Source organism: Pan troglodytes, chromosome 8, assembly GCF_028858775.2.
Source record: "Pan troglodytes isolate AG18354 chromosome 8, NHGRI_mPanTro3-v2.0_pri, whole genome shotgun sequence".
Classification (NCBI taxonomy): Eukaryota; Metazoa; Chordata; class Mammalia; order Primates; family Hominidae; genus Pan; species Pan troglodytes.
The window spans coordinates 143,446,769-143,474,688 of record NC_072406.2 but is presented as its reverse complement, the minus strand read 5'-3'; the positions used below and the strand labels follow the sequence as shown (position 1 = coordinate 143,474,688).

Sequence of the window (27,920 nt, the reverse complement as noted above, 5' to 3'; positions counted from 1 at the left end):
TTTTACTATAGCGAAGCAATCTGTTTTTAAAATTCAGTTTATCTGAATCATGTTTTGTCAGGAAATAGGAAGAGCTTTTAATAATTCTGTAACCCTGACTTTTGAAATTTTGTATCACTTTTGGGAATGCATAGTGGATTCCGTGTCTAGGGCTGCGGTAACAACATTCCACAAATGGTGTGGCTGAAGTTCACAGAGACGTGTTCCCTCTCAGCTTGGGAAGCCAGACGGTGGAAATGTCTGAGTCCCAGGTTGGCTCCCGCTCGAGGCGCTGAGGGAGGGTCTGTCCGGTGCCCTCCCCCGGCTCCTGGTGTCCTTTGCCTTCCTGGGCAGTTCTTGGCTTGGAGCTGCATCCTCCAACCTCTGTGTCTCCGTGGTCACGGGGCCGCCTTCTCTGTGGGTCTCTGCGTGACCTCTTTTTCTTACAAGGACACTTTGGATGTAAGGCCCTCTCTCATCCAGCATGATAGCATCTTAACTCATTTCATCTGCAAAGATTCTACTTCAAGTAAGGGCCCGTTCCGAGGTAATTTTTATAGGCATAGAGCTTGATGTCTGGACGGGACTTCCATTTTCTCCGTGCAGAGAACCCTGTTGATAGTGGGGTGGAGGGCAGGCCCTGGGGGGTAGCACCCACCTCCCGGCACAGCGGGTATCCCACAGTGCGTCTGTCCTGAGAGGGTCGGTCTGGTCCCACCTGAAGGTCTGCATCCACGTGACCATAATGAGATAAGGGTGGGAGAGTGAAATGCTGGTGGTTAGTTACTCCTAGTCAAGAGGAAGCACCTGCTTACTAGGAGATTAAACTGTGGGGTTGGTTTCTCAAACCAGGTTGGGTGCCTGGTGCCGACTGGTTTCTGAAGTTGTAGGATGAACAGATAAATCATTCTGAATCTGCACTTTTCCTTAGAGAGTTGGGGGAGAAACACTTCTTTTGTGTTATGGAAGAACAGACTGATTTTACCATCACAGACAAGCCTTCAGAGACTGGCAGGCTTGTGGTGGCCGGTTCAGGCTCTGCCTCTTGTCCTGCTGGAATCGTCACAGGTCTCCAGTTCCAGAGAAAGCTATGGAGAAGCACATCCAAAAAAGTGCTGTAAATTACACCATCTGGAAGAAGTCAGAAAAATACTTGTGTGTGGAAAACATTTGTCCAGAGCCACGTTCTAGTCTATCGTTTAAAATTGTTGTTGAAGGAGTGACATCATGTCATTACTGAGAGCACAGACTTTGCCCACAGACTGCCGGGTTCAAAATGGCCTGTCACTCACCAGCTGCCTGACCTTGAGAAGTTGACTGAGCACCCCTGTCCCTCAGTGTTCTCATATGTGAAGTGGGATTATTGCGAGAGTTAATTGCATTATGCTTATTTTAATAATTGATGTTAATGGCTGCTGCTTGTGTGGTATCCGCAATGCCCGGCCTATTTAGACTGTTCCCATAGATGCTCCCTGAGTACCCGCTCTAGATGGCAAGGAGGTGGACACTGGCTTGGAAGTAATCTAGTGAGTCAGACAGACCTTTGGATCACTTTATATTTTCTCTGTATCTGGACTGTACTTCAAGGTGCCATTTATATAAAAAATGGTTATGCCCCCAGACCCATTGGCAAATTATTCAGACATCAACTAAAATGGGCAGTCTGCATAGGTAATGAAATTAAGTGAGATTTGTATTTACCAACATAATTCATATCATTTTAAACAACTAGGAATCTGTCCTGGTGACCATTATATTCCTTGAATTTGTGAGCGACAAGCCACAAAATAATGAATCGATTTGCCAAAAGATTGAAATTCTAACTTACAGATAGGATACAGAATCACTGTGTTAGTGTTGAGACTATTAAGAAAATAAGTATGGAGAGGTCAGAATTCCATGACAACTATGGACTTTAGCATCTAAATGTGAGATTATTATTCCCCTACTTTCTTCTTACTGGAAGTTTCCCGTCTCTGATACCTATTCCAAAGTAACATTCTCCAGCAGAAATATAATGCTAACATCACATGGAATTTAAAATTTTCTGGCACTCATGTTTGTAAAAGTATAACGAAACAGGTGAATTTTAATAATTTGTTAATTTAGTTCAATATATCCAGAACATTATTCCAGCGTGTAATTATGTAAAAGTTATGGGTGAGATATTTACCTTCCTTCTTTGATATTATCTTTGAAATTCAGTGTATATCTGATATTCGCAACACGTCTCGATCTGGGCTAGCCCAGGTCAGGGGCTCTGTAGCCACATGGAGCTAACGCCTCCCGTGTGGGAACGGTGGTGCCGGAAGATGACAACCAAGCTCATTTGCGAAGATCTCAGAGATCTATTTGTGAGTATAGTTTATAGATAATTCAATGAGGCCTAAAGACAGCATTTCAAAGAAATTTACTTCATGCCCATTTGTTACCAAATGGAACCCAAATGTGACCTATTTCTTTGATCTTATGAGAATAGCTAAAGGATCCATTTTAAGCTACATATATGGTATTTAAATGGTGTACACTTATATAGTATTTATATACACAAATGATTTGCTTTTTATTTTTTCCAGTATAAGAATAATTCATATTTGTTAGATATGAAACATTTATAAAATATTAGAATGCGGAAGGAAGGGAAAAAAGTCACTCCTAGCTCCGGTTAATGTTTACAAATAACGCTAGTATGCAGGTGCATTACCTTACACAATACGGTATTGTAACCACAGGTTTGTATGTCACTTCTGACTTAATATTTTAATATAGATTTTCCATGATATTATAAATTATTATGCCATCTGTAATAAATTTTAAAAATCCAGCTGATGAATCAGAGTTCACTTAACATAAAGACACTGAAACAACTATTTCCAAACATTCACAGTGCCTAAATACTCCTTAGGCATTTAGCATCATTTTGTTATAAGAACTTCCCAGACGTTTTAAAGGCCTCTTAACCCAAGTTGTCCAAGTATTTCTCCTGTTTTAAGGGACAAAGAGAAGACTACTGTGCAAGAGCCACGGACGTGTTAATGTTCAGGAGTGAGATTTCTTTCTTCTTTTCCGTTCTTGTGCTTTTTAAAATTTAAAATGTTAAAATATTATTTTTATATTGATTATCTAGGACTTTCAGTACAGTGTCTGATGTGGTAGTGATGGCTGGTACCCCATGCTGGTCCTGTTTTGGAGCAGATGCTTCAAATGTATCCTGTTCTCAATATGCTTATAGGTTTTAGCACCCGCCACTGGGCTTAGAACATTCCTTCCATCTGAGTTTCCTGGTGCTCATTTCTTGTTATAATATTTTAGGGATGAATTTTTTTCAATGTTTTACCTTTTTAGATTAAGATAGCCACATTTTTCTTTTTTTAATCTGTTATTGTGGTGTATGATATTTTAAACTGTTATAATGTTAAATCACTTACATTTCTTGAATCAACCCAAAATCTTCATGTTGAATTGCCCTTTTCATATACACAATGCTGCACTTATCTCTATTACAGTGTTTAGCGTCTTTAATCCACGTTCTTGTGTGAAGCTGCCCTGCCATCTCATTTTTTTCTCTCTCTCTTTCTTTCTTTCTTTCTCTTTCTCTCTTTCTCTCTCTCTCTCTTTCCTTCCTTCCTTTCTTTTTTTTTTTTGACAGAGTCTTACTCTGTTGCCCAGGCTAGAATGCAGTGGTGCAATCTTAGCTCACTGCAACCTCCACCTCCCAGGTTCAAGTGATTCTCCTGCCTCAGCCTCCTGAGTAGCTGAGATTACAGGCATGAGCCACCACACCTGGCTAATTTTTGTATTTTTAGTAGAGACAGGGTTTTACCATGTTGGCCAGGCTGGTCTCGAACTCCTAACTTCAAGTGATCCACCTGCCTCGGCCTCCCACAGTCCTGGGATTAAAGGTGTGAGCCACTGCGACTGGCTGCTTCATTTTCTTTTACTAGACTCACCTGGCTTTAGTGTGAAAGCTATACTGGATTCATAGAAGAAGCTGGGAAGTGGCTCCTCTTTTTTTAATGTTTTGGAAGAATTTTACAATGTTAGATTGGAATATTCCTTAAAAATAATTTGTAGAACTTTCCTCTTAAAATATAAGAACCTCGTCTTTCCTATGTGGAAAGGTTTTTAACTACCGATATAATGTATTTAGTTGTTATATGACTATGCATGCTTTCTATTTCCTATTCTGGTAGGGTTCACAAGTTATATTTTTTTTCTAGAATTTATACTTGCATCTAAGTTTGCAAATTGCCTTTGGTATAAGATTGTTCTGTACCTACTTATATTTTTAATATGCTATAATAATAGTTATCTTTTTTAATATATAGTTTTGCTTATTTGCACCTCCTCATTCAAAAAAAATGTACTTGTTCATTTCCACTAGAGGTTTGTCCATTTTATTAGTTCTTCAAAGAAACAACTTTTAGTCTTTAAAAACATTTTGGGGACATTTTTCAACTTGATTGAAATCTGCTCTTATCTCAATTTTCTTCCATTTTCTTCAGATGTATTGTTTTTTTTCTTCCCCTAAATCCTCAAGTTGTATATTTGCCCATTAATTATCTGTCTTTATTTTCATAAAAGATTTAAGGCTATCCCTTTCTCTTTAATACAATTTTCACTGCTTTCTGTAAATTTTTTAATGTACTATTTTTGTTATCACTCAGTTTCATATTTAAATTTTAAATTTTCAGTGTAGTTTTATGTCCTATGGTTTTTAAAGGAGTTCCCATTCAATTAATTTCTAATGTATGCAGATTTAAAATTTTCTTTTTGTTATTCATTTGTAACTGAAGTAAACTGTGGGCTGTATACAACAATTCTTCTGAAATGTGTGGAGATTTGATTTATGGCCTGATATCTCTTAGTTTTTCTTTTCTTTTTCTTTTTATCTTTTTTTTTTTTGAGATGTGGTCTTGTTCTGTTGCCCAGGCTGGAGTGCAGTGGTTCGATCTTGGCTCACTGCAACCTTGCCTCCCGGGTTCAAGTGATTCTCCTGCCTCAGCCTCCCAAGTAGCTGGGATTACAGGTGCCCACTGCAATGCCTGGCTAATTTTTGAATTTTTAGTAGAGAGAGGGTTTCACAATGTTGGCCAGCCTGGTCTCGAACTCCTGACCTCAAGTGATCTGCCTGCCTCGGCCTCCCAAAGTGGTGGGAGCCACCGCGCCCAGCCAGTTTTTCTTTTATACTGTTTATCTCTTTGCTCTGTATGCTTATTCTAAGCAATCTCTTTAGCTGTGTTTTCCAGTTGCCAAGTCTCTCTTCATTTATGTCAAATATGCTGTTTCAACTTCCTATGAAGTTTTACATTTCAACAATTATTTTAATCTTTAGAAATTTCATCGTCTTCGTTTTCCAGTTTTTCTTCATTCATTATAATGTCTTGGTCCTTGCTCCTCTTGAAAACATTTCATATACACTTAGTATATTATATACATGAAAATTCTTATATCTCTAATTTTTGTGGGTCCAAATTTGTCGTTTGTTATTTTTGGCTCTCTGTATGGTGGTTTACTTCTTTTATCCGGTGTTCTTTAACTTTGAGCTTAACATTTCCTCTTAATACGTGGAACTTCAGTAAGCTCAGTTGGTTACGCTTTTCACTAAGGAAGCCTTACATTTGCATCTGCAGAACTAAGGGGCACCATCAACCCAGGAGCAGACCAGTCCCCCGTGAAGGCAAAGCTTCTGTTTCATTCTAAAATCCTGCACTCAGCTTCCTTCGTCACTGCTGCCTGGTTCTCAGGGAGACCTAACTAAGACAGGTTTCCTGGGAAATGGAAAGAAGTCGACTTCTTGGAGCCCTGATCAACCTTTGGCAACTGTACCAATGCATGCCGCCTAAGGCCGTTCCTCACTGTAGCTGGAGAGCCTCTCAGAGAACCTTGCTCACGGCACTGTGGCAGACATGACTCACTTCAGCTTCTGTAGCCTACGTGCACTTAGCTCTAAAATTGTGTAATAAGAGATATTCTTCTAAGAGAAAATACATTTTTGTCTCAAATTATATACCCTCAAATTACGCAACACAATAGATTCAATAGATTCCTACTGAATTACAGATATCACCTGAACTTTAATTTTCTTAGAAAGTTAGGGTCAAGACCCATAAGAAATGAACTTATGAGAAGTAATGTTATGATAAAAATTAAATATTGAGCTTACTTTACATTTTTTTTCCTTTAAAACTCTGGTAACATCATGCAGGTAAGAATGTACATTCCTGGAGGGCAGAAGCCCTCTGTGTCTGTCTCATTTACTGCTGGTTCTCCAAAGCCTGACAAAGTGTCTGGTATAACAAGGGCTTGATAAATATCGATCAATTATCAATATCACAAATATGATTGAGTGCCTATTCTGTAGCATGTACTGGTATATGTGCTGGGGGATAGAGGTGTGAACAAAGCAGGGTTATTTTTAAAAACTGCTTCCACAGGTTTTTACAGTCATTTATTTTATTAACATTTTAGTATATTAACTTGTATTAGTAAGTTAATCAACTTCTAGTGAAAAGTTTTCAGAGAGGGAGGTCTTGTCTTCCTGCTGCTATGGCTGAGGTTACTTTCGCTGGTTTCTGTAGGGAAGAATTAGTTCCCATCTGCCTGTTTGGTATCACCAACCACTACACATTTTTGTAAAACAATTGCATCAGGACTCTTAAAAAAATAATGTCTGTTTCTAAAACACCATGCATGTCACCATCATAATTCCCATAACAATGTTTTTTTGAATTCCTGAAAATGTGACTTCAATATAATTCTGAGACGTTTGAAAGCGTGGGGTCTAAATACCTAGCTATTGGATGTGCTTTCAGAGGTGAAGATTTGGGTAAATTCCTCCTAAGTGGCTTTGCAGAAGAAGGGTTTTCTTTTCTTTTTTTTTTTTTTTCTGAGACGGAGTCTTGCTCTTTCGCCCAGGCCAGACTGCAGTGGCGCTATCTTGGCTCACTGCAAGCTCCGCTTCCCGGGTTCACGCCATTCTCCTGCCTCAGCCTCCCAAGTAGCTGGGACTACAGGCGCCCGCCACCGCGCCTGGCTAATTTTTTGTATTTTTAGTAGAGATGGGGTTTCACCGTGTTAGCCAGGATGGTCTCGATCTCCTGACCTCATGATCTGCCCGCCTCGGCCTCCCAAAGTGCTGGGATTACAGGCGTGAGCCACCGCGCCCGGCCAGAAGGGTTTTCACTGGTCTCAGGCAGTCCTCACTTTTAGGTGTTGGAGGTGGTAAGCAGGGGGCGGATCAGTCTTTTTGGACCCTGACTGGTATACAAATTGTGATGGGTAGGGGTCCTTTTAAAGAACAAGAACACGAAATTCCCAATAGGGACTTTAGGACGGAGCGTCGGGAGAGTCTGCCAGGGGGACTGTGGAGGTTCAGTTGCATTCTCTCTAGGGAGGGTTTGCCTTTGGGAAGAATAGAAACAGGCAGCTCCCAGTGGCCAAACTTTGTGTCTGGCTCTTTCCCTAAGGATCTGGGGGCTTGGGCTTCACTCAAAGTTTCCTTTTCCTTCCTGCATCAGCACAAATGCCTTTCATATGGACAAGGTGGTGCTCACTCTTGAGGAAAGTAAGCATTCATTTCAGGTAGCATTGTCTTTACTGCAATGGATTTTTTTTTTTTTTAAATTTGGAGATGGACCTTGAATCTCCTTTGATCTAATTAGTCCATGTGCATTGGTGTTCTGTGATACAGACAAAGCTGCACGGTGGACACGCTCAGAGGGCAGCACAGGGCGTGCAGGGCATTCCTCAGCATGCTCAGCCGCAAAGCCGCCGTGATAGACATGCAGGCAATGTCTGCTGGTTTCGTGAAAGGAAGATTGAATGTGATTTGGAATGCAGAGCGTGGTATTGTACAATTTGCAATAGAAGTGGGAAATTTAATGACTGTTGCTAGTAGATTATTGCCATTGAGATTATGAGAAAGAGGCATATAAACATTGATGCAGGCTTTGGATAAGAGAAAAAGAATTTTCACTGTGGACCACAGTGATAACTTGAATAATGCCTTTTAAAAATGACATTTTGTGATTGACTCTAAAAGGTCAAATGATGAATATTGAGTCAGAGGGGGAAGGTGCAGCCACAGGCTTGATCAGGTTCCATGGATAGCAAAATTTCTTCACTTTATACCTGACAGGCGAAAAGGACAGTAGCTTGGGTTCCCAGGAGGGCCTGGCCTGGGGTGGTGGGGACGCTGGTGCAGGCTCAGAGCTGTCCACCCTGAGCCTGTCGGGTGCATCTCTGAGACTACCTGGGTATACATGTGGCTGTTTGCAGGAAGCACAACCACAAAGAGAACAGGTGTCTGTGTGTGTGTGTGCACATCTTAGGCAGGCACAGATGAGTCGTGTAGCTTCATATTGAAACGTGAAAGGAAAATAAATCTTGGGGCCCCCAAATTACCAAGCTAAAGGGAAAAGTCAAGCTGGGAACTGCTTAGGGCCAACCTGCCTCCCATTCTATTCAAAATCACCACTCGGCTCACTGAGATAAGTGCATCTCTGTATGCCTCCTTGCATATAGAAAGAATGCAACCATTCCTTTCTTATCTACCTTTGACCTGGAAGCCCCTCCTGCTTCCAGTCTTCCCACCTTGGCTTTGAATGTATAGAATGTGTAAAACCAAACTGCTCTGACCACCCTGGGCACATGTCACCAGGACCTCCTGAGGCTGTGTCGCAGCCATGCATCCTCAAGCTTGGCAAAATACATTTTCTAAATTAACTGAGACCTCTCTCTGATTTTCGGGGCTCACGAAAGGGTGTAGCTGGCTCTGCTGGGTCGCATTCCACATGGAGAAACTCTCACCGGTCACTCCTGTGGGATTTGCTGGTGAGAGGAGGGTGTGCCCCCGAGAGAGTAGCTGGACCTTTGCAGTGAAAGGCAGAGTGAGGAGCTATGGGTGGTTTTTGCAGGGTTTGCTCTGGGTGTCTCAGCATCCGTGAGTGTCACCCACCAAAGCCCGGAAGCGTTGCCCATCCCTACAGATGTTTAGGGGACATTTCCCTGGCTCAGTCAAGGGTTGCTGGAGGTGTGGCCATCCTCACCGGGCGGCTGGGTGGCCTGTGCTCCTCCAGATCCTTCTCGGCTTTCTCTCTCCTTTGTTTTTCTGGATTGCAGGCCAGCATGGCCCATGGTCTTCTCTTCATCTGGGCGCCTTGGATGGTGGGACAGGAGCTTGTCTCACCAGATGTCACTGTTTCCAGGGTTCTGTCACTTGGCTTTTGATGAGGCTAGATTTTTTTGGCCCCTGCTGGGGCTTTAAGTCCTAGAGACTCCGGGCATGATGTGAAGCCTGGAATGGGCTCACTGGAAAAGACCCATCCACTGTCCTAAACAGTCCTGAAGGTTAGCAGCATTGCTTACTGTCAATTGCAGGCAATGCATGGCACTGAGTGTCTTACACTCCTGCCCACCTGCCTGCCCAGGCCTTTTCCCTCTCCTCCATCCCTCCTTCCTCCCCCTCTCACCTTTCCTCTGTCCCTTCGTAAAGTCAACCCATGTTTAGAGTGGCTTGGAATTGAAAGGAAAAATGACTGATGAGTTGTGTGCCAGGCACTGTATCGGGGCCTTCCCTGTGGTCATCTCATCTAATCTAGGGCTCCCATGAACTAGGTAGCCCTGTCTCTGCCTGAGGGGGCACACGCAGCTGTGAGGCTGGACTAGGCTCAGGAAGGAAAGAGCTGAACCCAATCAGGCGAGGTTTCTGGGCTTCTGGAGCTTTGGGGGCCTGTGAGGGAGACGGACTTTCTCAAACAGATGTGATTGGCACACACAGTGGCAGCAGAAGGGCCCGGAGGGAGGTGTGGGGTTGAAGGCCATGCAGGAGGATTGTGGGGGTCCAGCAGTCATCAGGGAGGACTTTCAGGGGACCCGAGGCCCCATGAGCCCAGGAGAGCTCCCATGGGAGGGAGGAGCACTTCCTCCTTGCAAAGCCCCAGGATGGGAAAGAGCAGGGGCCTTCAAGGGCCTGATGGTGACTCCTGGGCAGGCAAGGACACCAACAGCAAAGGGCACCCCCCAGGCCAGCCTTGGCAGGAAGTGACTCCGCAGCAGGGAAGAGACATGATCGTTCTCATATCTTGAAAAGACGATGTGGGCTGGGTGCGGTGGCTCATGCCTGTAATCCCAGCACTTTGGGAGGCCGAGGCGGGTGGATCACCTGAGGTCAGGGGTTCGAGACCAAGCTGCCCAACATGGTGAAACCCTGTTTCTACTAACAGTACAAAAAAAAATTAGCTGGGCATCGTGGTGGGCACCTGTAATCCCAGCTACTTGGGAGGTGGAGGCAGGAGAATTGCTTGAACCCCGGAGGCAGAGGTTGCAGTGAGCTGAGATCAGGCCATTGCACTCTAGCCTGGGTGACACAGAGCAAGACTCTGTCTCAAAAAAAAAAAAAGAAAAGACAAGACAATGTGGCTCAAGTGGAGAGGACAGGAGTGGGGGGCCTCGTCTCATCTTCACCAGTGAACTCTAGAAGCATCGCTGCCCCATTTTACAGGTGAGGAAACCGAGCAGGATCCAGGAGAGGATGCGACTCGGCCGGGGTCACGCGGCTCTGCCTGGGGTTTCAGAGTCAGGTGAAGGAGCCCCACCGGTGCCCAGATCAATCTGAGTTCTCCTGTTCCTGAGGCCAGTGGGCCCTGGGGGAGGCAGGAGCCGGGAGCCCCTGCCTCCCTCCGCTTCCATCTCCCACAGCCTGCTGGGTTTCCTCAGACTTTCCTCCCTCCAGAGCCCTGTTTTGGGGAGTGGCTGAAGCTCCCCACATGCGGAATGAAATCCAGAGATCAGGATGGCCCCTGAGCCCCCTGCTCTGGTCACCTGGCCTTTTTCCCTCCCAAGTCGGTGGCTCTCCCGGCTCAGGAGGCACCTGCCACTGGCTCCTTTCCATTCTCCAGGCCTCTGCCTGGGGCCTGGGCAGTCACTGTGCCCTCCTCCGGGCACCTGTTGACCAGATGTCCTCAGGGCTCATCCCTGCTTCCCTGAGATCTGCGCTGAGACCTGACCTCAGAGGCCCATGCCTGCCTCTGTGTTTATCCTTCTGCCATGGGCACTGTCCTCTCCAACACTGACTTTGCACCCTCAAGCTTTCTGTTAGCTTGTCCCTGGTCTGCTCCCCAGACGAGAACCTGAGCCAGATGGGCAGGGCCGTCTGCTGGACAGTGCCTGCATCTGGGAGGGTTCCAAAAACGTCATTAAGTAGCCAAGTGTGTGGACATGCCTGTGGGCATCAGTGTGCTCGCCAGGAGGTGGGGAGCGGCCCTCTCTTGTGGCTCATGTCTAGGCCAGGCCACTATCTCCCCGGCGCAGGCCTGCGGGAGATTTCCTGGCTGTCCATCTGGGCAGCTGCAGTGACCGCTCCGGTTGTTAGAGCTTTGGGGTAGGCGTGCACTGTCAGGAATCTTCAGCGTCCAGGGGCTGGGTTCAAATAATGAACTCACATCTCCTTTGTACTTTCCAGAACCTCGCCAATCCACCTTCCAGCTTTAAGCCCTCTGTGACCTCCATGGTCACCATTCACTCGTGGGGTGGAGGAGCAGACAGTTCTGAGTGTGGCCCCGCCCTCCCAAGCCCGGTCTCTGCTCTTCCTCACAGCTCCTAGCTCAGTGGTGATGTTGTTTTCCTCAGTCCCCACCAATGCCTTGATTCTGTAATCTCAAACTCTCGTCTCGCTTAGGATAGCAGTTCTGCAAGGACAGGCATGATCGCGTCTTGCTATGTCATATTGACATGACAACTCAACAGCAGCTACATATGATGAGAAATGTTTTTCTGAGCATATCTGTCTTAGCTTTTCCTTCTCCAATACTGCGCATATTCATTCTGGAGTTTGTAGGGAATCCTGGTCCAGCGGCTATTTCCTGGGAGAGAGTCTGGGTTTTGAGGAATAAAGTCATCAGTGTGGACACATTTATCCGCGATCCACTGAAGACCTGTCTACCGTCCCGGACAGTCATGGAAGGAAGCAGCATGCACTTACCTGGGAAGATTCAGGAACAGAACCCACCCTGGCAGGTGGTGTAGAGAAAAGCATATTTGGTATCTCAATGATGAGGCATTTAATCATCTTAATTTCATAACCAAGATAGACTCAGCAAAGCAGGAGAATCCCTGAAAATTGTCAGCTGGCTGATTGCATCGCTGTCTAAATGCATCTCCAAAGAGAGAGGCACGGGCTGAGAATAATTTCCTGTGCTCTGTTACTGCCGAGGGATATGACGAGGCAGGTGAGAGGGGAGTGTCAATTGCATGTGTGTTGAACATAATGAAGTGGTTTGAAAACAGCTGCCTGATGATAAACGGCAGAGTTTTGCTTAATGCATTAAAGAACCTCTTCACAAAACTTTTGTTGTTGTGCAAACAAATAGGCTTCTGTCCTCCTCTCAAGGTCAATGAAGCCTTGGGCTGCTGGTTGGGAATAGAATCTGTCTGCTGCAGCTTTCGTGATGTAAACACATGTATTCTAGGGCAGAGGGTTAATCTTTTTAGCAATAGATGGACGCTCTGGACTGTACTTAGAGGGATGTTGCTGGATTCCCCCCATGGTAACCCCATATCAGGAGGACCCTTGGAAGTTGAGGAAGCTGTGGACCCTTTTAATTCATGAAAGCCACACATTGAATGGATCTTTCAGGAGGAGAATGCTGTCCAGCAGCCACCCAATTAACATGTATGTGTTAAGCACCAGCTGCATACACAGTATGGGCCTTGGAGCAGGATCCTGCCTGAGGAGTTTCTGTGTGTGTGGTGGAGGCAGGCATGTCTCAGATTCTGATAGAAAGTGAGTCTGGGGGAGGCAAAGGGATCTTCTCAGCCAACCTGGGGGTGCGTGCACGTTGTCATGCCCAGGCGTCCACGTCCAGACCTTGTGCTGGATCTCCAGTTCCAGAGAGCCCACTGCCATCTGCCCCACCAGCTGATGCTGGCACAGGGGGAAAGGCTGGGCTCCTGGTGCTCATTGGAAGTTACTTTAAAACCATCCATTCTTCCTTTTTAAAGATAATTTTTAATTTTTTTATTTCAGTAGTTTTTGGGGTATAGATGGGTGTTGGTTACGTGGGTAAGTTTTGAGGGGTGATTTCTGGAACCTGAGGGAACCCGTCCATTGTTTCTTAATGATGGAAACTGCTGCTTGCCTTTTCCCCCTCTCTCCCTCTCTGATCTGGTTCCTTAAAGTAATCAGGACATTTACGTTACCAGGTATTCACAGCAATCTGTTCTCCTGGGTAGTGTCATTAATCTCTAGTTATAATAAAATGAATATTCAAATTATTGTGCAACAAATTACATGAAATCACAATAATAACAAGGCATTAGTATCCCTAAACTGACGTACAAAGCTAAGTGAATTTTCTCCGTTCTTAGTGAGAGTACCACACTCTCACCTTGTACCTGTCCATTTTGCTGAGGCAGGGAGAGTGATGTCCATGCTTGTAGACCTCCGGTGACTCGATTAGACATTCTGTCCAGTGTGTGGAGAGCAGGGCTGCTTGTTCATACCCATGCGGTGGGGCCCAGTGGACATTTTGAGCTTACATCATCAGGGTCCTCCGTGGACACATGCCAAAGCTGCACCTCTTAGCTCCTTAGCTCTGTGGGAGGAGGCCCAGCTGCCAGGCACTGTGTCATGGGGTGGAGGGACAGGGTGAACCTTGGCTGCATCCCTTCAATGCTGAGAGCAGGGCAATGTGGGCACCTTTGAGTATGGATCAGGAGTCAGTGGCCCGAGAGGAGCATCAGTCATAGAATGTGGGGCCTAGGGGTCTTCCAGGTCTGTGCCCACAGGCTTAGGCTGCATTCTGAGATCTCGAGCCTGCCTGACTCCACCTGATGTGACAATCCAAACTGCAGAACTGGGATTGTGGATGGAGGCAGGCAGACTGGATGGAGCCATTTCCACATTTTTTATAGCTGCTAAGCGAAGCGGTGATGCCAAGGGACGGTGTCACACGGCCTGGGCTTAGCTCAGCTGGAAAAGCACAAGGGCAATGTGAGGGGTCAGGTGGGTCCTCCCCTCCTGGGGCCTGGGAGGAAGCTTGGGGAAAGTTGGCGTCTGTGAGTACCTGTGCAGAGCCAGATCATGAACAAGCCATGCAGCAGCAATGCCTTGCGCTGGGGGAGCTGGGCCCTAAGGGGGTTTTAACGAAACAACCGGAGTGGAAGAAGCCCTTTGCAAAGCAGTCTTGGTGCACAGACCTGTGATGTCAGCAGAGGAGGGGCACGCAGATGAAATGAAAGGGATGTGCCTGGGAAAGTCACCTTCATACTTCCTTCAAGGATGGAGAGGCAGAAAGAGTCCTAAAGCCGAGACTCATACGTCGGCTGATCTCAGTTTTCATGGCCATAGGATGCTGAGCAAAACTGAACAAGTGCAGCTGGGAATGGCGTTGACCCTGGCTGCCTTGAGCAGGTGCCGCTCTGGAGGTCAGCGGCTGTGCAGGCACCATCCGCCGCCCAAAGGCTGCATTCTGCTTGCTAAATCTCATTTTGAAGAAACAGAATGATCGTTTTAGAATATGAAAATGTGGATATTTTCTGAAATGTAGTTTACGAGAATCTTTCCTTTCCCGTGTCTATGGGATCAATGACCATGAGTTGTGTGCAAGACAGCAGAGCAGGAAAAGGAAGGACACTTTCCTCCTGGGCGCTGAGCAGACGTTCGATGGCGGTGGTGCTTCCATCACACGCCCAGGCCCCGTTCCTCTCTCAACCAAACAGAAGAGAAGAAAACAGACCTGAGCAAGCAGTTTCATTTCTCCTGTGACATGTTCCCTGACAAATTATTTTCTTTCAATTTGGGAAGCTTTTCACGGGGGAATAGTTTCTCTCTCACTCCTGACTTTCACTTTGAGTAAATCCTGTTGTTTCCATATTTCCTGGAAAGCCTAGAGAAGTGGGGCTTCCCGGCATCCACTCGCCAGCACTCACCAGAGCTCCGTTTGGCTCCAAGAGCCTTTTTGGAAGCCCAGAGCCTGGCCCTGGGGCTTCCTGGAGGCACTCAGAGTGACCTCTGGAGACCTTGGGCCAGTGCCACCCACTGCGAAGATGGGGTAGGTGTGGGCAGCGTCTCCTCTGCGGGAAATGACGCCCTCCGCCCTGGAGACCTTGGGCCAGTGCCACCCACTGCGAAGATGGGGTAGGTGTGGGCAGCGTCTGCTCTGCGGGAAATGACGCCCTCCACCCTGGAGACCTTGGGCCAGTGCCACCCACTGCGAAGATGGGGTAGGTGTGGGCAGCGTCTCCTCTGCGGGAAATGACGCCCTCCGTCCTGGAGACCTTGGGCCAGTGCCACCCACTGCGAAGATGGGGTAGGTGTGGGCAGCGTCTCCTCTGCGGGAAATGACGCCCTCCGCCCTGGAGACCTTGGGCCAGTGCCACCCACTGCGAAGATGGGGTAGGTGTGGGCAGCGTCTCCTCTGCGGGAAATGACGCCCTCCGCCCTGGAGCCTCCTCTCGGCAAATGAGGGAGCCTCGGTCAGCCCAGGGGCCTGGACGGAGGCGGGAAAGCTGAGGCCCACCATTGGGGTCAGCCCCCACCGCTGCGTTTCACTTTGAGAGTCACCTTTTAAATGACAATTCCCAAAGCCTCATTCCTCAGAAACTTTTCCTTGGCGTTTTGTGGCAGAGATTCAGGCTCCACATTGAGTTTGTGGCAGCAAAGCCCGGGGCTTTGGCCAAGGGACTCTCCAGGAGGCAGGCGAGTGCTTTGGGAACCGGGTTCCTGGTGACTCCAGACCCAGGGAGGAGGCCAGCTGGACGCGCCCGAGCCCCCAACAGACACTGCCCGAGAATCACCACTGTGTGTGGTCACTGCTGGGGCCTCCATTCTGGCCATCCAGGCTATGTCCTGACAACCATGGGGGTCCCAGGCTGTCTACACGGGCAGCCCCTGGGAGTCCAGGACCCATTGCCATGGGGCAGGGACCCGACCTAGGCCAGGGTAATGGAAGGAATGCCGGGAGTGGAAGGTGGCGCTGCCTGAGTGAGGCGCCCCAGGCCTGAGGGTGAGGTCGGGCCCACTCCACTGTGGACCCCAACTCCCTGCTGCTCTGTCTGAAGAACAGTCTCCAAAGCCTCACTCCATGGACAGACCCTCCCCATCAGCAAAGGCGCCAGATCACCCTCGAATGACAGGGAAGCTACAGAGCTCCTGGCTGGGCACCTTGTCCATTTGGTCCTCTAAACAACACTCTCCCCACCCCACAGATGCAGAAACCGGGGTGAGGAGCCTCTGTGCCCTCTAGGTCCCGTGGAAGCTGGTGTGTTGAGCCTGCTGAGGTGATGGCTCGTGCCTCCACATCCCGGCAGGGTGGGCAGCACTGAGGGCCTGAGCTTCCCTGCTGTGGGGAGATTGCCAAGGGCTCCACCCCCATCCATGCTGGACGGCACAGTTCACAGACCAGGCTGCGGCGTGGGAGGATCAGGAAGGGTTGCCAAGGGTCATCTCTCCCACTGGCCAGGTGAGGCTCCACACGGACACTTCCTGAGCACTGGGGTCCCCAGGCACAGGGCTGGCAGGGAGGAAAGAATGGTGGGGGCCCTTGGGGACTCCACCACCCAGCAAGAGCCAGATAGTCAAACACCTAACATGGCAAGGAGATGAAAGGGGCCGGTGGAGCTTGGACCATGATCCAGCCCAGTTTGTAGGATTATTTATTTGGCACGTTCAAAACTTGCAACTATAGCAGGCATTGGATGCCTTTCAGAAAACAACCAGAACAACAAACACCAGAAATTGCAAATGCTGGCCACCTCATCCAACAGCAGTTCAAACGCAATGTGTCCTGAATCTGCAGGGCGCCTCAGTCAGATATGCAAACACCTGGCGCTGGTCTTCCACAAGGAGCATAGTTAATTCCTGATGGATTTCCTGATTCTTGCAAGCTGTGTGTGGAGCTGTGTGTGGAGGCGCAAGACACGGTGTTCTCAGAGGTCACGGAGGGAAGGACCCGTGCTGTTGACGGAGTCCCTGCACCAGCTCATTCCGCCGCTGCCCACCGTGTTGTCAGAGCCCCGTGTGCCTGCTGTGGACCCAGGCTTATCTCCCTGTGAAGCTTGCTGGGCCTGTCTTCTGTGCCTGAAGTCACTGTCCTGATCAAAGAGTCATTTCTGCAGAAATGGTTACCCATTATTTCTGGTACAGTTGGTAGCTACAGCGCCTGAAGGATTTCCACTGGAGCTGAAATCAGTTGCTAAACAAGCATAATAAACTAATGGTTGTTTGTTTTCTTGAATGTGTTGCTCAGCACAGACAGCATGGCAGCTGGTGTTTGTCAGATTCAGTCTCCGGTCACAGGGACCCTCACCAGCTATCCTGGGCTTTGCCTAAAACCCTCTGCCCTCAGGGAGGCCTCCAGGCCTTCCCTCCACATGGGCATTCTCAGAGGCAGATCTGTCCTGGCCTTCCTCCTGATCTCTGGTGAAGATGCAGAAGGCAAATGCTTAGCATTTTATCTGTTCTGCACCCCACCGGCGGGCATAATTCCCAGCTTAGTCTTTGACAAGTCTTCCAAGCCTCAGGCCCCAGAGCCCATGACGCCAGCACGCTCCTTTTGGGTGAGCATCCCTTGGGCAGAGTGGTCAGATGCCTGGGCCAGGCAGGGAGGGTCTGGCTGGGGTCAGCAGGCCTTTCCAGCCACGTGCCTTCTGTGGGCACCTCCTCTGCAGAGTGCAGGGAGAGACGGAAGTCCTCTGGACTGAGGCTGGCTCCTACCTAGGGTGTGCCCAGAGAGGAAGGGAAAACCTGGAGAGCCGCCCAGCTGCGTGTGGGTGTGCTGAGCCGGCACGGTGGGGCTTGGCTCACTAGGCCTGATATTCTGGAGCCACCTGCCACTGCACCGGGCTCCCACCCTACTGTCCCTCTTCTTCCTTCCTCTTTACTGAGTCCCAGGAAAAGCCAAATCCAGCTGCTGGTTGGGTGCCAGGTTCTGGAGGCAGGTTCTGGAAGCATCTCAACAGCTGGTCAGCCTCTGAGCAGAGAAGGCGGTGGCAGGGCTGCCCTCCTGGTGTTGCTGAGGCCAGTGGGGTCTTCAGGAAGTCACGATGTGGAGCCCAGCCAAATGCCTCAGTGCACACGGCCCCAGGGTGGGACCTAGTGAGGCCCAGGAGAGTCTCTGGGAAGCCCTGTTCCTCTCAGATGCATCAGACAGATGAGGCACGACTTCAGCCAATGTGGGGAGGGGGCCTGGCCCCAGCCTGGCAGGGTGGGATTCAGGCCAGATACACTGGAACAGGAATGTCGGCACCATCATCACTGCGGGCCTTTGTGCAGGTTCGACAAACCTCGCCAAGCCTGATATCTCCCACGACACACAGGGACAATGGACATTTGCCTGCATGTGGATATTAAAGGAAGTGTTTGAAAAAAAACATGCAACCAAAACTCTTTTTGCAAGTTTGATAATCAGAGAAGAAGGTAGGAGTGGCAATAACAATGCAAACACCAGCAACGGCAGCAGCCATGCGGGGCTGGGCATCAAGCACATGTGGGTTTTCTGGAGATGTTGGCTCCGCACCCTCTCCTCAACCTGCCCTCAAGGGAAGCACATGGTTAATTACTGTTTTGCTTAAAATATTGATTTTTGTAAGCCATCCTTGTGGGATAGGATTTCTGGCTTATCTCTGAGCTGGCTTAGCAGTTTTCTTTGGCTGGACCTGTCTTATCTCACTGTTTATTTACTCAACTACGGGATTCTCTGTGGTCCTTTGGGGAAAGTTAGTTATGGTATTTATCCATCCACGCAGTGTATTGAGTGCCTGCTGCTCTTCAAACTCAGCTCAGGAGGCGTCTCCGAGGGGAGCAGCTAGCGTTCCCCAGGCTCTGGCTGGCTTTGCGCCCTTCCTGGCTTGTGTCCTCAGGCAACTCCTACCCAAAGGCACTCTTCTGTTTGCCTGGGTGCCCACGTTATATCATCTTTCCATTCCCAGAGCCAGGTGCCATCTGGCTTCATAAATGTCTGACTATGGGGTGCAGAGAAGGACATAGGAAGGAAAACACAAAGCAACCCACACCTCTTCTTCCCAACACTGGGCTCCTTGTGTTACCATTGCATGTTTATCAGTAAACGGATTTGGATATCCTCCTGAAGTGCGCTCCTCTTGCCTTTGTGATGTGCACGTGGGGTTGCCGTGCTCCGTGGGCTCTCTGTGGGTTGCGGGTTTGGTGCGAGGCTTCACCTGCCCAGTAGGCACAGGCACACTTCTCTTTATTGTGCCTCCCTTTCTTGTGCCTTGCTGATAGTGTGTTTTTACAAGTTGAAGGTTTGTGGCAACCCCAGGTGGAACAAGTCTGTGGGTGCCATTTTCCCAGCAGCGTGTGCTCACTTCATGTCTCTGTTACATTCTGGGAACTCTCAGTGTTTCAAAGTTTTTAAGTATTGTTATGTCTGTTGTGGTGATCTATGATCAGTGATAATCGATGCTACTATTGTGATTGTTTTGGGGAGCCACAAACTTCACCTGTATAAGATGGGGAGGTTAATCTATCAATGTCCTGTGTGTTCTAACTGCTTCACCAACCAGCCTTTCCCCATCCTTCTCCCTCTCCTTGGGCCTCCCTCTTCCCTGAGACATAGCAATATTGAAATTAGATCAATTGAGGCTGGGCTCAGTAGCTCATGCCTATAATCCCAGCACTTTGGGAGGTTGAGACGGGCAGATCACTTGAGGTCAGGAGTTTGAGAGCAGCCTAGCCAACATGGCAAAACCCTGTCTCTACTGAAAATACAAAAATGAGCCAGGCATGGTGGCAGGCACCTGTTATCCCAGCTACTCAGGAGTCTGAGGCAGGAGAATCACTTGAACCTGGGAGGCAGAGGTTGCAGTGAGCCAAGATCATGCCACTGCACTCCAACTTGGGTGACAGAGTGAGACGCTATATGAAAAAACAAACAAACAAATAAATAGAAATTGTATCAATTAATCCCTTACAATGGCGACTACATGTTCAAATGAAAAGAAGAGTGGCATGTTTCACTTTAAATCAAAAGCTAGCAATAATTAAGCTGAGTGAAGAAGGCGTGTTGAAAGCTATTATAGGCTGAAAACTAGGTGTCATGCACCAACAAGTTAGCCGAGTTGTGAGTGCTAAGGGAAAGTTTTTGAAGGAAATCAAAAGTGCTACTCCAGTGAACAACAACAACAAAAAGATAAAGTGAAACAGCCTCACTGCTGATGTGGGGAAAATTTTAATGGTGTGGATGGAAGATCAAACCAGGCTCAACATTCCATTAAGCCAAAGCCTAATCCAGAGCAAGCTCCTAACTGTCTTCAACTCTGTGAAGGCTGAGAGAGGTGAGAAAGCAGCAGAAGAAAAGTTTGAAGCTAGCAGAGGTGATGCATGAGGTTTAAGGACAGAAGCTGTCTCCATAACATAAAAGTGTAAGGTGAAGCAGCAAGTGCTGATGGAGAAGCTGCACCCGGTTATCCAGAAGGCCTAGCTAAGAGCGTCAGTGAAGGTGGCTACACTACAGAAGAGATTTGCAATGCAGATGAAACAGCCATCTATTGGAAGAAGATGCCGTCTAGGACTTTTATAGCTATAGAGGTGAAGTCAGTGATGGGCTTCAAAACTTCAAAGGACTGATGACTATCTGGTTAGGGGCCAGTGCAGCTTGTGACTTTAAGTTGAAGGCAAGACTAATTTACAATTCAAAAAATCCTAAGGCCCTCAAGAACGATGCTAAATCTACTCTGCCTGTGTGCTATAAATGGAACAGCAAAGCCTGGGTGACAGCACATCTGTTTCTAGCATGGTTTGCTGAGTATTTAAAGCCCATTATTGAGACCTACTGTTCAGAAAAAATAAAAATAAAAAAGATTCCTATCAAAATATTATGAATGGCAGCAGTCCATCTAGAGTGGCTGCTGCCAAGATGCCAGCTGCAGCAGGGAGGCGCAGCTGGGTCTTCCACTCCACAGAGCAGGCAGGAGCCCAGCCCTCCCTGGGCACCACTGCAGCTGCTCAAGGCCGGCTGTGGAGCAGGGCATTCCCGTGGTCTTAGGGGCCTGGGAATCCCTCCCTGCCCCCCACAGGCTCAGAAGTGACTGCTCCCACTGCTGAGCCTGGCACTCCTGGCAGCTGGGCCCAGGGCCTGCAATTCGCTCCCAGAGGAGCCAACCCTGGCAGGGTTGTGAGCTGGGCAAAGGGGAGCCCTGGACCACCCCTGAGCACTAGGGCCCCAGGGGAACTTGTGGCAACATCACCCTTGCCCTCGACTCTGGCACGGGCCTGGCAAGGCCCTGGAGCCCCCACCGAAGTCTGCAAGGAGGTGGACAGGGCAGCAGGACTGGTGGTGGGAGCAGCAGTGGGGTCCCCTGTGCCCCATGTCCCCAAGGCAGCCAACTGTGCCACCTCCACCCTTGCATGGCTGGGCAGGACCTGCTCCGAGGCTTGGAGCCTCTACCACAGCTTCAACCTCACGCTCTGCCATGTCCTGGGAGCCCATAAGCACCCGGCTAAAGTTGCAGCCAGGACTCATGGGACCAGCCCCAGGAACATCGGGTTCACTTGTGCAAGGGCCACCACTGCGGCAGAGGGAGACGCAGAGAAGGGCACAGCCAGGTCTGCTCACCTTGTAGAGCTGGGACAGGCAGGAGCCATGACCCCCCTCAAGTTGGCAGTGTGGGAGCTGCCGAGGCTCAGTTGCAGCCACCCAGGTTGCAGCTGTGGGCCTGGGCCTCCCGATGCTCTCAGGGCTTAGGCTTGGGTGTATCTGCTCCTGTTGCCTGGCCTCTCCCTGCTTCCAGTGCTTACTCCGATCCTAGAGTAGGGTTGGGGCCAAGCCTGGGTGCTGTTGCAGTCCAGCCAGGTGTGTGCACACTCAGGGCAGTGCTCATGTGCAGTGCCCTGCTGCCTCAGATTCTCTGGACTTTGGGCACCAATGAGCGCAGGTGGGAGGCTGAGATGGCGCTGGTGGCAACTCAGCACTGGCCTGCGGGTACCCCTGGGTGCAAGCAGCCTGGGCATGATGAGTGGTGGCAGGAGGCAGACGGGCTCCTGGGTGTGAAGGAGTGGGTTCCAGATGAGGATGCACCTTCAGGCCAGGGAGGACCTGAAGGCTGGGGGCCGGTTGCCAGTCCTGTGGACTGGAGTAGGGACTTGTGCCTTTTCCAGGCCCTCTCATGGCCACCCATGGACCAATTGGAAGGCACTTCCTCCCCTCTGAGGCCCATAAAAGCCATAAAAGACTCAGCCAGAGCAGAGCAGAGGACAGAGAGGTGCCAGGATGACCAGCTGCAGAGAGGAGTTATCCGCTGCAGAGAGCAGCAGATGTAGGGACGACCAGCCACAGAGAGGAGCTACCCTCTCCAAGGCCTCCTCTCTGCTGAGAACTGCAGATGTCCAGTTGACCAGCTGCAGACAGAAGCTACCCTCTCTGCTGAGAGCTGAACACTCATCAGGATGACCTGCCTGCAGAGAGGGCCACCCATTCCAGGGCCTCCTCTCTGCTGAGAGCCTCTGAGCTGTTCTAACACTTAATAAAGCTCCTCTTTGTCTTGCTCACCCTCCACTTGTCTGTGTACCTCATTCTTTCTGGACTCAAGAAGTCAGACCAAGGTGCCACTGGCCAGAGGTTTCCAGCCAGAAAAGCAACACCCCAAAGATCTCGTAACATTTTTACTCATTGACAACGCACCTGGTCACATGGGGATGAGATGAATTGTTTTCATGCCTGCTAACCCAACATCCGTTCTGCAGCCGTGAACATTCATAATTCATAGGAAGAGGACAAAATATCAACATTAACGGGCATTTGAAAGAAGCTGATTTCAACTCTCATGAATGATTTCAGGGGTTTCAAGACGTCTTTGGAGGAAGTAACTGCTGATGTGGTGGAAACTGCAAGAGAACTAGAAGTGGAAGTGGAGCTTGAAGATGTGACTGAATTGCTGAAATCTCAAATACAACTTTAACGCATAAGGAGTTACTTCTTACGAGTGAACATAGAAAGTGGTTTCTTGAGATGGAATCTACTCCTGGTGAAGATGTTGTAAACATTGTTGAAATAATAACAAAGGATTTAGAATATTACATAGACTGAGTTGATAGAGCAGCAGCAGGGTTTGAGGGGATTGACTCCAATTTTGAAAGTTCTACTGGGGCTGGCTAAAATGCTGTCAAACAGCATTGCATGCTACAGAGACATCTTTCCTGAAAGGAAGAGTCCATCAATGTAGCAAGCATTGCTGTTGTCTTCTTTCGTGAAATTGGCACAGCCACCCCAGTCTTCAGCAACCACCATCCTGATCAGTCAGCGGCCATCAACATCGAGGCAAGACCCTCCACTGGCAAAAGAGTTACAGTTTGCTGAAGGCTCAGATGATCTCTAATATTTTTTAGCAATAAACTATTTTTAAATTTAGGGATGTACAATTTTTAGACATAATACTATTGCACATTTAACAGACTACACTATAGTGTAAACATAACTTTCGTATGCATTGAAAAACCAAAAAATTCACTTGACTCTCTTTATCGCAATATTTGCGTTATTGTGGTGGTCTGGAACTGAACCCGCGTTATCTCTGAGGTTTGCTGGTACTCAATTCCGATGGTTGTCATGACTGAACTTCACCCTTCACAAGGGCCTGGAGCTGGGCAGAAGTTTTATGATAATACCAGGACCTCTTCTTTCGATCTCATCTACCAATGATGTAAATCATTCTGTTGATATGATTAACTTTCTGTCTTCACTGATATCATTCAGCTGATTTTGTGAATGAATCAGAGTGTTAAAATTTCATGTGATCTCAGAGCAGGTTAAAAAGTATATTTTCAAGTTTATTTTTCTTAAAGAGACAGATAAGAAAGTTTCCTTATTTATTTTTCTGTTTAGTTGACCCATGATTTTTTGCAACAAAATCACATGGTGGTAAACACGTTTTCTCACTTCCATATACAAACCACTCTCACCTTAGTATCTGTTCCTTTTAACACACCATCAGTCGCTTTTTCACTCATTGCGAAAGGCCATCTTCATTTCAAACAACAGATTGAGTTCATTAAAAAAAATGGACTCGGTGGCTTCTCGCCAGCATTGTGAAGTTTGGTCCTGTCTTCTTAATTAAGGGCTCAGCTGGGACAGGCAAGAGTCTGAAGTCGGAGGACATGTCAACTCCCCGTTCTCTTTCCCTCACTGACCAGCACACAGGTCTAGAGCCAGAGTGATCTACACAGACGTGGGGCCCTCACGCTGTCAGGGAGCCCTGAACAAAAGGCTCCTGCAGTTTTAGGGGCCCTGAAGTCATGGAGTTGGGAAGGGCTTGGAGCGGGAATTCCCTGGGAACTGAGTCAGAGCGTGGAGGTGGCTTTAAGCTCTTGCCCTCCCCCGCCAACAAGGAGGTCTTAGCAGAGACACCTGGAGGACCTCTGCCCGAGGCCTCAGATAATGAGACCTGAGAATGAAGGTGTCCCCAAGATAGGGGTGCAGATGTGCTGGGAGCGTGACTGGCCCCAGGGCCCGAGCCTTTCCCTGCTGCTCCCTCAAGCCTGCCATGCCTGGCTAAGCAAGAGCCTGGTGTGGGGACGCAGCTTCCCCCTGAGACCTGCCCAGTGCAGCCTTCAGGTCAGGCCCAAAGTATCACACTCAGGCTTTGAACCAGGAGCCCGACTCCTCAGGTGCAAATCTGTATACTAAGTACCAAGCTGTATGGCTTCTCTGTATCTGTTTGCACCCATATCACACCCTATAGAGATCCAACCTTTCCTTCCTGTGGGTGGGTGGTCTTCGACAGCCCCTTCCCGACCCAGGAGCCCACAGCTTGGGCCTGACCACCAGCACTGCTGCACCTGTGCTCTGGCAGGGCTGCTAAGTGGCAAGGGCAGGGTGTGTTGCCCCAGTCCCTCTCTGCTGGGTAGGAGGAGCTTCAGGGATGAGAGTCAGAGCATCCCCGGCAGGAAGGTCAGCCTGGGCTGAGACCAGGGAGAAGCTTCTGGCTGGGCAGGACTTGGGCACAGGAAAGGGGTGCGGGCGGAGGGGGAGTGCAGGGGGGATGTTACAGTGGCCTGAGGGGCTTTGCGTGTTTACAGCCCTCCCTCCGTCCCACCCACCCATTGCCCTTCTGGGGCTCCCAGTGGTTCCTGGGGTTTGGAAAACTCCAGGTCATTCTGATACCATCTTTTCCTTCCTCAACTGGAAATAACTTCCCAGCAAGGACTTTAACTTTTGCGCTCACTCAGAGGCCCACTAAGCAGGTTAAATGTAACTACTAAGTGGTTAAATTCCAGTGGAAACAGCTGTGGAGAGGCAGCATGCAAACAGAGATCCTAAGGGGAGAAGCCATTGCTAATAAATTTGTGTAGGGCTTTCTAGTGCATCAAAACTTCTGGAAAATTCCCTCCTTACACTGACACATGCTTACACTGTTTGGACCCTGCAATCTACTGCATAGCAATAAATACAGAAATGAATCTGTTTGCAGACAGTTGTTTATGTCGTCGTTATCTATCAGAACAGCACCTATTACGATGGGGGTGGGTAAAAATATGGCAAATGTATGGGGCATGTGCCTTCCTTGGAATACAAGGCTGTGGTTCATAGTGGGACTTTCGAAGGCCATGTAATGATAAAGGAAGTGTTCATTTTATACCATCTCATGAAAAAGCCACAGATGTGGTGTGATTGTGATACGTTTCCAACACAGCCAGGCCAAACAACTGCAATATAACAAAAGATGGACAGTGTTCAGTGGGGGAGTTCAGGAGGGACCTTTTTATCCACATAATTACTTTATCTTATAAATTTTCTAAAGTGTGTTATTATTAAGATGATATATTTTGAACAGTGCTTATTTTTTTCTGACTTCAAATCTGTCTATGGCAACAAGTAGATTCCATGACATACTTTTTAGAAAAGCCGACATCCAGAACACCGACATCACTAAATGCAGATTGAGGATGTGGAGCAACAGGAACTCCCATTCACTGCTGGTGGGAATGCAAAATGGCATAGCCACCGTGGAAGACAGTCTGGCAGTTTCTTAAAAAGCAAAACACACTCTTACCATAAAATCCAACAATTGTGCTTCTAAACTGTGACACATCCTGATAACGGAGTATCATTCAACAATAAAAAGAAATGAGCTATCAAGTCATGAGAAGACATGGAGGAACCTTAAATGGATATTGCCAAGCGGAAGATGGCAGTCTGAAAGGGCTACATAGTATTTGGTTCCAACTGAATGGCCTTCTGGAAAAGGCAAAGCTAGAGAGGCCATAGAAAGATCAGTGGCTGCCAGGGGCTGGGGGAGGGAGGGATGAACAGGCGGAGGCCAGGGGAGTTTTAGGGCTGTGAAAATGCATTGTATGATACCACAGTGGTGGTACAATGGCTGTGAAAATGCTCTGTATGATCCTACAATGCCTCTGTCCAAACCCATAGGATGCACAGCACAAAGGGTAAACCCCAGTGAACACTGTGGCCATAGTTAATAAGGTGCCATTGTCAGCTCATGAACTGTAACAAACCCACCACACTGATGCCAAATATTCATGATGAGGGGAGTGGAGGCATCTATTAGGGAACTCTCTCTACAATGATCCTACAATGCCTCTGTCCAAACCCATAGGATGCACAGCACAAAGGGTGAACCCCAGTGAACACTGTGGCCATAGTTAATAAGGTGCCATTGTCAGCTCATGAACTGTAACAAACTCACCACACTGATGCCAAATATTCACAATGAGGGAAGTGGAAGCATCCATTAGGGAACTCTCTCTACTTTCTACCCATTTTTTCTGTAAACCTAAAGCTGCTCTATAACAAATTATATTTAATTTAAAATAGCTGTATATGCTCATCATAGGCAATTCCAAAAGAAAGGAGAGAAAATCAGCCGTAATTCTGCCATCTAGATATGTTCATTATCACGACTTTCTTCTATTTTTTAACCACATCTGACATCATAGTGTTAAGTACCTCCTATATGCCTCCAAATTCCTGGCTCTAGCCTGGATGTCTTCCTTGAAATAGGGACTCTATAGGGTATGGCACTGAGCCCATCTGGAAGCGATGCTGTCCCCTGCGCATCTGTTCCCATTCAAGCAGGCAGGATGAAGACATTCAGATGAGACTCAGAGCTGGTCTCTCCACTGCTCCGCAGGCTCCGCTCCCTCCTGTGGCTCGCCTCGCTTGGAGTACAACCCAAGTCATCCCCCGCCTATGTCTGCCGGCAAAGCCTGGCTGTCCCCCCACCCGCCACTTCCTCATCTCCCTGTATTCTGTGCCTCGAACACTGTGCCTCATCCCTGATGATTTCCTTGCAGCTCCTGGAAGGCACCACACAGGCACTGGCCACGGGGCCTTCGCACGCCTGCTTCTTCTCTAGGGGTCAGCAGGGAGTCTCGCCTTGCCTCATGCAGACTTTTACCTATTTTTTCCTTCCCAGTGAGGACTTTCCTGGCCACCCCAGTCACAATTGAGGCCCACACACCAAGGCTAGATGCCCTCTCCCTGCTTTCCCACTATGCCCACCAGCCTGGAAAGTACAGAAAATCAACAAGAAGAATGAGCACCCTGCCTCTTCCCTACCTGGGAGGAACCTTCCCCAAAGGCCAGCCTTCCCAGTGTTTTGTTCGCTGCTCTGTCCCAAAGAGCTACTGCTGGAAAATGCCTGGCACTTGTCAGCTAAATAAAGACTGGTTGACTGAATGATGATACATTGCAGGAACCTATATGATTTTTAGCCTGTTTTATTTGCCTACTGTATCATGAGACCTCGCTCTGGCACTAACGATCTTCCCTGATGTAATCGTGCTGGCCACTGACCGTCCTGTGCACAGCGCACCATCCTTCATGCAGCCGTCCTGCTTTTGCTGATATTTCTAGCTCCTCATTCTACACCTGTATCCTAAGGCACTGGGCATGTGGGTGGGTCACAGGACAGGACGTGCCAGATCAAGAGTTGTGAATTATATCAAGGTTTTAAAAACATATTTC

The 27,920-nt window shown here is 48.4% G+C and overlaps 1 protein-coding gene across 1 annotated transcript in view; it reads left to right on the top strand.

Moving 5' to 3' along the window:
* Positions 1-27,920, top strand: part of TCERG1L (transcription elongation regulator 1 like) — a 221,439-nt gene that overhangs the window by 21,731 nt on the left and 171,788 nt on the right. The window lies entirely within an intron of this gene.